The sequence below is a fragment of the Thunnus albacares genome, chromosome 10, assembly GCF_914725855.1.
Source record: "Thunnus albacares chromosome 10, fThuAlb1.1, whole genome shotgun sequence".
Taxonomy (NCBI): Eukaryota; Metazoa; Chordata; class Actinopteri; order Scombriformes; family Scombridae; genus Thunnus; species Thunnus albacares.
In genome coordinates, this window is record NC_058115.1 from 9,537,496 (window position 1) to 9,550,379 (window position 12,884).

General features: G+C 41.7%; 1 protein-coding gene across 5 annotated transcripts in view; it reads right to left on the reverse strand.

The window, feature by feature from the left end:
- Positions 1–12,884, reverse strand: part of tenm1 (teneurin transmembrane protein 1) — a 189,164-nt gene that overhangs the window by 26,753 nt on the left and 149,527 nt on the right. The gene's annotated exons all lie outside the window — the stretch shown is intronic.

Sequence of the window (12,884 nt, forward strand, 5' to 3'; positions counted from 1 at the left end):
CATCAACAATACATGCAGGACTGGTTTGACTTATTCATCCTCACACAAGCACAACAATGAAGAACGATTGCTATTATTGTTTGGCATTGGCGAAAGGATTTAAGCCAGTTTGTGTGTTATTTAAGAGCCATGTTTATTGAAAAGCCGGCAGATTAGTCCACTTTCTCTTGTTATGGGCTGGATTTCCTGCTGTAGTGGGTAAAGCTGTATGCTGCGTTAAGGGAATTTACAGCCCCTCCGTATAGCCAATGGATACTCACTAGACATCAAAAGATTTACCGTTTCTCCCTGGGTGGACCTGGCACTCTGATACTCATGTTTAGAAGCTGGCAGACAGACCAGTGGAGAAATAATTGAGATAAATCTCAACTCCAGGGGGAGACGGACATTTGGCTAAAGTTGGGACCGGATTTTATCATCAAAGAAAAGTGAATTAGACTGAGTTGCACTGACCTTGGGAAAACAGAGGGAGGGGAGAAGAGAGGAGTGAAGGAGAGGATGATACAGTGACTCTATTCACATTCAGCTCAGATTTAGGGAGAAAATGCAGCCAAAGAGAAAAAGACAGACAGCGCCAAAAGAGGTGGGACAGAGGCAAGAGGTGGTGATGAGACAAAGGGACATGATGAGGAATAGCGTCAATTAACCATTACAGGCCAATCACTCTCAATCAAAGAATCTCTTTGTTCTCTGTCCTTGTCAAAAGAATATCTGTTATAACGGCCCCCTGTGGCATTGCAATACAATCCAATCTGATTAATGCCTTGGAGAGGGGTCTTAGAGAGCATCAGTGTTGATTACAGCTATTTGAAGAGAAGGAGCCACTAGGGATTTTCCAAGCAAGAGAGTGAGAGATAGGTGAGGAAAGGTGTAAGGGGAGAAATGAGATGAAGTGAGAAAGACTAATTATAACATAAGTTGTGGATTATGTGTCTTATTTAGCAGTAATAGTAGACAGTCCTTTTGGCATACAGTAACATCAGGATGTGGTGTGTGTGTGTGTGTGTGTGTGTGTGTGTGCATGCTGACTGTTAACACCTGAGCCCTCAACAGTGCAGGAAGTCGGCCTTCTGGTGTTGTTTCCCTTCTACTTTCACCCTTCAAATGTTGACAGCAAAGCTGCGAAAAAAGCTGCCTCCATGGATGAAAGCAAGAGGAATCGTAAAAAAATGTAAAGAAAACAACAAAACAGAAAAACACATCATTGTCTCTGACCCCGGTGAAACAACCAACTAAGTGCAAAAAGAAGCGCATATACTGCAAAGGAAACCTATTTCATGGGTCTGTTTATGGAAGAGAAAGCAAAATGTATGCATGAATGGAAGTTCCATTTATACCTAAAAAGTTTCATCCACCCACACAATCACAGCACATGTGCACACAGGGGCATGTCGTGCACACACACACACACACAGAGATTGCCAGCAGCCTGATGAGTAAATCATTCAATCTGCCCTCCCATATCCCCAGGCTCAGTGGGTGTTAATGATATAGACTGACATATTATTACAGCATCTAAATGATGCTAGCTGTAGTTGATTATGGCCCATGGTGCTTCTGTACAAAGTAACTGTGTGTGACTGACAAGTCAATGTAGACAGATGGACAGTTTCACCTGTACAACTGGGCCCAGTGCGGGACTCTGGCCATAAATAAAGTCAACCATATTAGTTGGGGAAAGCCTGAAGGGTTCACTCACTGCTACAGTCTGACTGTAAGTGAAACTGAAGAACACACTGTTTCAAAGAGTCTTTAGCTGGCTGTGTGGCTTACTGTTCCCTTTCATCATTTCTCCTCCAATGCTGTTTGTACGTGTGAATGTGTGTGCATGTCAACGTGTGCAGGCCCATGTTGCGGTGTGTGTGGGTGTGCGAGCATGCATGCGTGCGGTGAAGTAGCTAGGCGAAAAGATAAGGCATGGCAGTTAATCACATTGTGCGCATATGCAAATATAGAGCGGATAAATCAGAGTGTCTGCAGATGAGAAATTCACACTTCCACACACACGCACCACTTTTTCTGAAGACACTGAGGTTGCCCATGTGCACTAAAGGGGGGAAATAAACCCGTTCACTCAATCTGAGCACTGTGAAATACCACTGTGCACCATTCTGATTTTGCATCTGCATGTGTTTGAGCGTAGGTGCGTGTACACTGCATTTATGTATGTCTATATGAGTGTGTGTGTGATTCCACACCTATCAAAAAGAATGACAAGTTATATGAATTGTTCACGCAATTGTTCACCCAGTACACGCTGCATCAAACACTGCTCTGTGATCTATGACATGCACATATATGAACTGTAGCACTGTACTGCAAGTGCTGCTTCCAATGGCTTTTAAGTTTCCCAATCAAACGCTTATCATCAGTCAATACAAGATAGCACCATAAACAAGGATGGGCGTGTATTTCTGGTAGATCTTTGGTAAGCAGAAATAATTCACAATTCTTGTAATTAATTATTCATTAAAGCCCCACAGAACAGACACTGGCTTAGTAATTAAGTCTGAATCAGACACTGTAGCTCATCTAATTATCAACCACTATAAGTTTGTTAACATATTAACCCGCATTAATTAATTATTGATAGCTGCCTTTTTTATGAGCTGGTAGTTCCAGACTACACATGTATAGCGAGGCGAGAAGTGGAAGGAGATTTTGCAATAGTTGCATGCTAATTTTTGTGCGAATAAACATTTTTTGTGAAAATATGCGACTTGGCAGTAATTGCCTTGTTTGATAGCAAAAGAGAGATCCAAAGCAATCACAGAGGCAGCAGACAAACTCAATTATAAAAGCAATTGAAATGCTTTGGACTAGAAAGCTCCATGAAAGGCTGAGGGGTTTGGATCAGTGCGGAGCGTCTGCAGATTATGTCGCACTGTTTAGAACATCAAACAAACACAAGGAGGTCTATCAATAGAGGCTCTTTTACCAAACACACCATCACAACAACCAGCCAGTGACGCTCTGCAATGGGAAAGGAAATGGGATCAGATGAGAGGAAACAAATGTTTTCATGCCTGAAAAAGTGGAAAAAAGGCGCTAAACTACTATAGATTGCAAATCTGTATGCAGAGCTTCCACCCAAACAAAGTTTTTCCACATAGAAAAACATCTCAGTCTATGAGCCAGAGGCAACTCCAGTACACTCAGTATCACAGATAGCTGGCTTCGCAGCCATTTCAGATTTTGCCTCCACATTTTCAAAAAGAACTCTGTGAGTGCTTCGTCAGATGGAGGTCTGGCCACTGGTCTCTCTGAGAGCTGCAGGTGATAATGGTACCCAGGTGCAAACATTTACTGTCTCTGTTTTCCCATCCCTACAACGGCAGCTGACCCTCCCTCTCCCCATTCTCACATAGGCAGGTTCAATTGCACTGCCAGGCAAAACTATGCCTGCCACCATCACTCTAGTTATTCATCTTCCTGTCAGTGTTTAAAGAATCAAGGTAGAACTCATGCACGGGCACGAGTTCACTATCTTTACCCTCATCAGAACCCCCTCCACTCCCATGACCGAGACAAATGCTATCATCTATGTGTGTGTGTGTGTGTGTGTGTGAGTGTGTGTGCGTGATTGCGTGTGTGTGTGCGTGTTGGGCATTCACTTTGAGTAAATGCAATTTTTCCCCCACAGTGGCAGGGCTCCACTCCTCCTGTCAGCTTGCCAGGCTCCCAGTGGAGGTTGACAGGCCAGCTGCCAGCAGCAGCCATCTCGACCAGTTAAAGGGACACGCATGTCACATTTCCCATGATCACGCTGACGTTGTCAACCTGACATACATTTAACAAGGCACCCATAACTAAAGTCTCTGTCCCATACAGTCTATACTCTGTCCCTTCACTCGGAAAAGCAGAGCAGGTCCAGGGACCTGGAGGCTGTCAATCAAAAACAAGCATGCAAAAGCACACTGACTCACACAAACGTAGCACCTTTGATGCACAGGCTCAGCCTTTGGCCTTGAGCCTGCATCTCTTATTGACTCAGGGCTTCATTACACACACAGTGAGCTTCAGTAATCTCTCTGAAGCTACCCTACACACTCCGACTACAAACAAGGTAGCTGTCAGTCTGTATAGTGTTCTTCCTAATACATTACTTGAATTGCAGGTGTTTTACAGGTAGAGCCTCGTTTTAAGTCAGCATAAATTTGCCTTTACTAAGCTCATTTGCTATATTTTCTTTGGTCCTTACTAAATCCTGACAGTGGGTAGTTCAAAGTAGCCCAAGACATGTCTCATCTATTTACCTGGTAAACAATTAAGTTCCAACCACATGACACTGCATGACATTAGGTTCAATACAATGATTCCTCTAGCACTGCCATCAGACCAAAGTTCAATTCATGTTTTAATGTATCATCAAACTTTTTTAATGGCTCAAGTTTTGTGGCTCAAAATGACTTTACTATACAGTCTGGTCAATGTCAATCTTCAAAAAAACCTCCTTCCCCAACTAATTTGATCTTATCTTAACCATAATGCAACAGGTAGATTTTTTTGAGCCTTTATTATTCCGTATGAGCTGAAATTTGGTCACCAAAACCGTTTGGATACGCTACGGAATTATTGTAAGCAAAGCTGCAGAAACAGGAAGTGTATTGCTTCCACAAATTACTCTGTAGGTCAAGAAGGGCTGAATGGAGGTAGTCACATCACAATTTTGAGTCTTGTTGAAAACATTTTTGGTCTTTGACAGTTGAATTTTTATTCTGTATGGAGCAGATTTTTCAAATGCTTAAATAACCTATGTTTAGGTTTCATCTTGTGTGACCTTGTTATAGCACTGCAAAACCTCTTCAAGCATTTACACACCAAAAGCCTAAGTTTGTCATTGCACAGGGCCACAACTTTACTTACAGTGAAGATGTGGCAGCGCACTCCCAGGCAGCTGGTTGAGCCATAGCTTTCAGTTAGATTGAACTTTCACCCAAAATACAGAGCAGTCATGATGGTGACAATTTTACTTTAGGAAAGAATGGACGTGAAGTTCATTTTGTGCATCTCTGAATTCACAGTTACACAACTCTACCATCCAATACTACAGGTACTCGAGTAAAAAATCTCAGGGATGGCAGAAAATGTCAGATGAGGTGGAACTGCTTACGTTCCAATGTCTGTGGTATGTAGTGTCCTAGTAAGCTGCTTTGAAGGATTATGTGCTGCTCCTCATTTTCAAACTACTAACTCTTGTGCATTTGGTGTAAAACTGGTGTTGGGCCAATTTGTTGTTTAGATACGAGGACCTGTTGGGTATGTTATCCTGCCGATAGCGCTCCGTCAGAGCATTCAAAAACCAACACATGGCTTGTGTATGATTTGTGAATATGAAATGTAGAGTATAGGTCGAGGTATAACTCGCTGTACTATCTTACAGCTAATCACATGTTCAAGACTGAAGGTCTTTTGGGAATTCTCAATGAAAACATGTACTCTAAAGTGAAAGTGCATGCATTATTTACAAAAACTCACTTACTCATATATCACAATGCAATCCAGTAGAAAAAGGGTCATGAGTGTTTTTATAGCAGTGAGTGAATAGTTTTTAGATTCCTGCGGTCCTGTCAGGAACACTCATGTCATATACTGCAGGCTGTTCGGCTGTGACAAAGTCAGCAGTAAATATACAAACAGGACGTCGGCCATATCCTTGCAATTTTTTCTCAAGTCATGTAAAAATTGCTCACTGACTTGACAAGTCCTCAATGTACCTGTGTGCAGTGTCCTTTGCTTGATGCCCTTTGCTTGGCCCAACGGATTTGCCACTGGCAGCTTTATTCTTGGCATTAGTTTTGGGAGGAACAAGTCTCTGGTAAAACTCCTTATTGTTGCTGCTCAGTGATGCATGTCTGTTGCACAAACCGTTGCCGATCTTCTAATTATCATGGATGCTGCAGCGAGAAAACAAGCTGTGGTAGAAATAGCATGACCCAATGGCGTCTCTATTTTGCATTATCATAGAGTATGCTGCTGTTTGCCTTGCTGTGTGATTAATTCATGTGTGTATCATTAATGCAGGAATGTCCAGGGGCAAAGACAAAAGCTCGGTCAATGTGAAATGAAACACAGAAGCAGGCTGTTAAAAATTGCGCACACATATGCACACGCTCACACACAGACTGAATCTTGGAGCTAAAAAACACAGAGCGACTTATCAGATGCCCTTGTTTTGCAAAGTAGTGCTCTGTTTAAACCAACAGCAACAATGATAGTTGACCCTCTGAGAGGGAAAGCAGCCACAGGGCCAGTTTAATATGCAGATGAGGTGTGGGACTGCTGCACGCTGCAGGATTTAGATGCGAAACACTGAGTTCTCTCTCTATCCATTTCATTCATTCCCTCCATTCTGTCCTTTTTTTCCCATTCTCTATTTTTCTCCATTAATTTCATATTATTTTCATTCTCTTTTACGCTTACTTTCTCTCTCTTTTTCTCTCTCCCGGTTCTGAGCTCCCTCTTTTTCTCCATCAATTTAATCCGCTCCTCCTCTCCCTCTCCCTCTCTATTTTGTGAGACGCAACAATCACTCTGCACTAAATGCTATGGGCGCCAGAGGTAGAATAACAATGGCATATTCGTTCCAAAGATATAACACAGAGCAGTTGGCATAGAGGCTACACAGCCCTAGGAGATCTTATAACTTCACTGCTGCAGCCAGCGAATACAGTTTGGGAAGTGGCAGATTCTGGAAAAGTGAAATGCAGGCGTGATTAGAGCTGTGCAGTTAAAGGACTCTTTGAGGATACCACCACTCATATGGCTCCGGTGCTGTAGTAGAAGCAGGGGACTGGTGTTTGCTGAGTTAATGGTTTGTGCATAGGCTTGCTGACAGCACTGAATGCTTGATTCACACTGATGAAACAAACTGGGAAACGCTCCTATGCACATTGCTATGTATTCAGCCATTTCTGTAAATGAGAGCGGCGCCCAATGTGTGAAGATATTAATTCGCCTAAGCTGCTTACATGTTAACCACCAGCCAAGACAGATACTTTACAGCATGAAGCCTGGCTGCCCTGGTCTGAGGTTGGTGGCCGACCAGCGATGTGCTATGTGAAGCATATTTACCCCTGGCTGTGGCTCTTTTTTTTTTTTTTAACTTCTAGGCTGTTCAACATGCTAATAACCATGACCAGTTTAAACCCCACAGCTTCATTCGGTACCCCGGCCCTACTATCTCAACTCCGATGGCGTGCCTCGCAGCTGTTAGGCCGTGTGAGATGGGGACAAACATGTTGTGTCTGTGTGTGTGAGGAAGAGAGAGAGACGGATAAAGAGACAGAAAGAAAGCAGAGGAGGAGAGAAAAGAAGAGGGGAGACGGAGGCCGACGGGGCAAGAGGGAGAAATGTGGTGGCAGCATGTCAGCTACAGATAAGGGCATTAGTCTGCCCCCTGTGGGTCGGAGTGAGAGACTGACACTGCAAGTGCTCACACTGCCATGTGCGCACACACACACACGTGCATGCACGCACCTCTCTGTGGATGTCAACTTTGCTGTCTGAGACTAGTCAACAAATAATAGATAAGACCTGCGCAAGGCAAACACGAACAACTAAACTCTCAATCACTGGAGTCACTCTCTAAACTCCTCTGTCCAAACCTACACATGAAACACAGACAGTTATTTTTACACAAACACAACAATTATTCACCAAATGTCTGTTAAAAAAAAAAAAAAAAAAAAAAAAAAAAAAGTACCCCTTCATGTTGTGAACAGAAGGAGTCCAGAGATGCCAGCCAAGGCTGTTGGGTCCTGAGGGACTGACGCCTCTTTCATGTCAGACATGGGATCCATCCTAAATGGAGCAAGGCCTTTTTTTACTGAGCTAATTGACTGCAGAAGCACATGTGGAGCCAACTCTAAACAATGCCCCAGATTTTGTATTCATAAGTGAGTGTTTGAAGGACACGAGATAATCCCTGCAGCTTACGCTATGGAGAGACTATAAACTTGAGCAACAGCAGTGCGCTCAATAGTGCTGCAAAATTGTTGGCTAAATTAAAATTATGGATTATTTAACAACTGTTTGCCATGTTGTAACAATATTATGTGTCACAGCAGGCCTACTGCAGCTATGTCAACACCGGGCCACGAGGATGATTCATCGATGAGACAGGGGGAGGGATGGAAGAAGAGATCGCAGGAGTGGAGGAAAAAGAAGGAAGGCTCTAATTTGAAGCGAGGAGCTCACCAGAGGACACGAGACAAGATCAATGGCAGAGAATCACAGAGCCACAGCTTCAAAAAAGAAATGGACAGATATTTCTCTGTGAAGTCTACCACTCATTACCATTGGTAAGAGGGTGCGAGGAGGAGGAGGAGGCGTGTGGGCTGTGGCAGATGGATGACAGGGAACCAGGGGGCTCCAGGCAGAAATCTCCAGAGCCTTTATACGAGCTGGTTAGTCAGATCACAATGGCCAGAAGAAGAGTCTGTGAAGTGCAGTGAGTCAAAGAGTATAAAATACCTGACCGTGAGTGAACAGGAGGAGTCTTGGGACTGAATTTTCTATTACTGTATAAAGGCAGAGATACAGCATGTTCTGCAGCATAAGGGGCACATATACTGAGTATAATAGTCTTCAGATCATCTGTCAAATTGTAGCAGGAATCAGCTCCAATCTTGTTTCTTTCTCCAACATTTTCTCTAATCTTCCTTTTTTCTTTTTTCATCATCCTTTCCTCTCTTGTACTTTTATGAACCTAGGAAGTTTGGAGAAAAGAAATCAACTTTCTGCAATTCAGATTTGGAGCTAGTTTGTACTGAGAACCGGTGACCATATGAAGAATGGAGACACTTCTACACTACATTTGTTTTGTTTATTGTTCTCTATATCGACTGACTGTCTGCCTCCAACGTCAGTCTGCAGTGCATGCACAAGCTGAGTGTGACTGACAGAGGAGGCTGTGTAGGACTGTGGGTGTAGCCTGAGTGACAGGCCTGTGGCTCAATCTCCTGTGCGACCTGGGGAGTAAGAGGTGGCCAGGTGTGTGGGTGTGATTGGTGCGGGCAGTAAACAGATTATTTCTTCTTCCTAGCAGCACATACTTTTTGTGCAAATGCAGCCTCCACAAGCCCAATCTAGTTCCTATCATGACCTTCCCGGGTTACAGTACGATATCAGCTACATAATGGCCTGATTCCGCAAATGCAGGGCGATGGAGACAAAATATAAGCATAACAATCTGTCATTTTAACCTCTGTAGTGTGACATGCCGGAAGACAACCGATAAAAACTAGCATTTCAGAATGTGGGCACTAGTTTGATTGTATCCATGGTGAGTTTCGTGACACTGGCCAATCAGAACACAGTAAATACAACATTAATCTATTGTAGGTTTTCAACCAGTCTAAATGTTGAAAAGGTAGATAAATTATTAGAGGAAATCCTTGCCCCCACAAACAAACCCAGGCTCATCAGCCAATCTACATATACGGACACCATGATGACATTAATGGATGATGGATAATGTTTTTCCCTCCCCCACAACATTTCTCTCAGTTCGTCCCCTTGTCCTTCTCCCTCTTTCATATTCACGGTCATGATTGCTACTCGTGTACGTATACTGTATATGTTGTTAGTGTCATTAATCATTCCACCTGTGTTTTTTCTCCTTTGCTTTGCATTGATGCGACAAGTCTGTCGAAAACAGTAAGACTTGTTCCAGTTTACAGGTGGAGCAAAAGAAAGGAAATAACAACATAGTGCAACAGCAGTTTGTACTTCATGCTCTAAAGCAGAGCAGCTACAGCGGTATAACACATAGCTGGGATCCACTCCTGTCAGCTAATAACGAAGGGTAGAACAATTAACTAGTTCAAATCGACACTCTGGGCTTAATGTGGGAATTATATATGTGCATTAATTCAAATAGCTTGAAACGGGCTAAAACTAGGAGGGAATCAGAGCTACATCTCTGTGTTAGAAAATCTTAATATGACAGGCGTAGTTTGGTTTAAGTTCTCTCCTGTAAGCCAGAGGAAGCCATACTTACCCTATTAGTCTAGTTATCATTGTCATTTTAATAAGAAGATCAAATAATTTTCCTTGTCATATAACAATTGCTGTATTTTATCTTGTTCTCGCGACCAACTATTGCAAATTTTTTACTGACAATTTTCTTTTCAAATTACTGTAACATCATTCCTCTGGATAGCAATATATGGAAAATTTTGGTCAGTTGGAGGAGGAGGCAATTATAGCCCTATTCCAGTCAGTGTTACTTTCTGTTTAATGGTTAACGTTCTTTCTCAAACAGAATGGGGGAGTGGTTAGTAGTATCTGAAGTAATCCATTACCATGGCGACGAGATTGCCATTCTAGCGCACTGGCGGTGTGTCGGATTGGTAGCGATATTACAGCCTAACCTGTCGAGTTACTACAGCATTAGCCTGTATAGACTAGGTTACATGTCAGTAACAGAGATTTATGAAATCTATAGGTGAAATCAGACGATGGCTTCTTTACTGATGGATCATCTATCCTAAGCAATGACATCTTGCTTTGTTTTATAATTATTTTTTATATGTTTTTGTAATATATTATTATTTTTATTTTATATTCCTTTTGGAATATAAAGTTAAAATAAAGTTGGAAAAGAGGCTGATGAGCTGCTAACCTGACGTCTCTCACATAAAAAAGCAGAATATCGAGTTATATCCAACCAGTCTGATGTGTGTAGAAGAGTGTCTAGTTATACTGTAGCAGCTTGGTGTCATCAGGCGATTTAATGAAGGTAAACACGGTGAACGGCCGTGCGTAACAGCACTGCACTCTGCCGCGGCACTTCTCAGAGTCTACGGATTTATCAACATATCAGTCCTGCTGCCTTCAGATGCTGCAGAAATTTAATGAACTGAAGGAGAAGCTTCTCAAAGTGTATAAACAGCTGTGGACAGCAGATACTGTAAGAATCACCTACATTCATTAATAGATCACTGCAGACTGATTTACTGAAGTTCCTGCTTTAATCGCATTAAACGTTTTTTTTCTGTGCCGATTTTGGTTGGAGAACGTTTAATTGAAATAAATTATTTATGTTTTAAGCATTAATTCAGTGTTGCACCATGTCTGCAGCAAGTATTTAATTTGAAACATAGGTGCCTGTATCAGCAGCCTATGTGACGCTCACAAAAACAAAGGGATTTTATGAGGATGACGTATAACTGCAGCGTTCTACTATAGTCATACGTCATCGTTCCGTTTTGCAACAGCTTAAAAATTTGTCAAAAAATATTTGGCGAACAGTGTGGCTAATCAACATTGTCAGGAAACGATGAATGAATGTTTATGGGACATTTGAATGCGAGCGTTCACGTCACTGGACAACTCGAGACTTTTCAATCATTGCAGAGTTTGCTGTGTGAAGGTCAATTAACAATAAGGCACCATTTTCATTAAAATTTTGGCTTTAATTACCTTCAAATGACAGACTGCATTGGCAGACGTGAGGTTGCGACTTGGATGTTGATGTAACTGCTATTTACAGGCCAGAAAATAACAGTAATTACAGTAAGGCCAACATGGCATGAACGTGGCAGGAGCAAAGGTCTAATCAGTCAGAATAACTGACACACCTGTGCTTGCGTTCGCAGCCTTTAAGTATACTATTGTGGCACTGTGCAACCGTTAATGGTCAGGGGAAAAAAAACACTGTATAATTATACTTTTGACGTATTTTACTATAATACTTGCAATTTAGGCTGTGTGGACACATCAACAAAGAAGTGCGACAAAGAATAGGTTGTTCCATTTCCATGACTTACCTCTACATATGGCTATGGAGCACAATGCTAACACAATAGAGCTTTTTTTTCACAGCAGGCATTTTAAGCTGTTATAGTAAGAAAAGCACAGGTGCAACTAATCACATTAACAATGGCCTAATTCCACTGAAATGTCCTGATAAGCCCCGTCAGTGAGCCAGCATGCACAATACCAGGGTCCTCGAAATTGAACACCTGAATGGAGCCATTATCATTAGTTTTATTAATCACACCTGTGCTTTTCCTGCTGCGACATGTCAAAGTGTCTGCTGTGCGAAAGGTCTATAACAGTATTTTGAGAGACAAGGCAAACAATGTCCTTTTAATAGGCTAACAGCAATGTTTTGTGACAATTTGTTACTTTTTAAGGGTATGTTAATTCAATTAAGTAATCGTTATTAAAATAATTTTAACTGACAAATATAATCACTAAACTTGGATGACTGAAGAGTAGAGAAAATAGTGTTGCCTGGTTATATCAATTTGTATTTTAAAATGCTGAAAGCAGGATTGAAAAATAGGCAGAACCAGCATGAATCCATCAATCCGTCCTAGCTGGTGTCCCAACAGGACAGGCTGCTGGTAGGGAAGTGATGTGGTGTTTTTGTGGCAGTACACAGTAGGATCATTGAGGCAATTAAACATTACTTTAATGCCACTGCAAATATTTGAGGGCTTAAAGTCAAAGTGTCATTTTACAAATTACATGAGAAACAACACTTTAAATGACTGTTTCTTAAAGTCAAAACATAACACAGGAATCAGCCGTTACATTAACACTTGTACAGGGTCTACAGCTCAGAAAACTGATATCCTATATAAATATATTTGCATTTAGAACAGTAAAAAAAAAGAAAAAAAAAAGTCGGCAGTATAATTTAGAGAATAAATTAGATCACAATGGACTTGTGCTGTAATTATCTTTTGTCTGGCAAAATAGAACATTAGTTCACTATGCCTGTTATACAATAATTAATAATTTACACAATCAAAACATGGAGAGTCAGTCTGGAATGAAAAAATACATTTGAACAAGGGCAAGAATCGAGGAGGCTTTACATGTTATAAAAACAGCAACCACAGAATGTGGAGTAAATGGAGTAATTTATA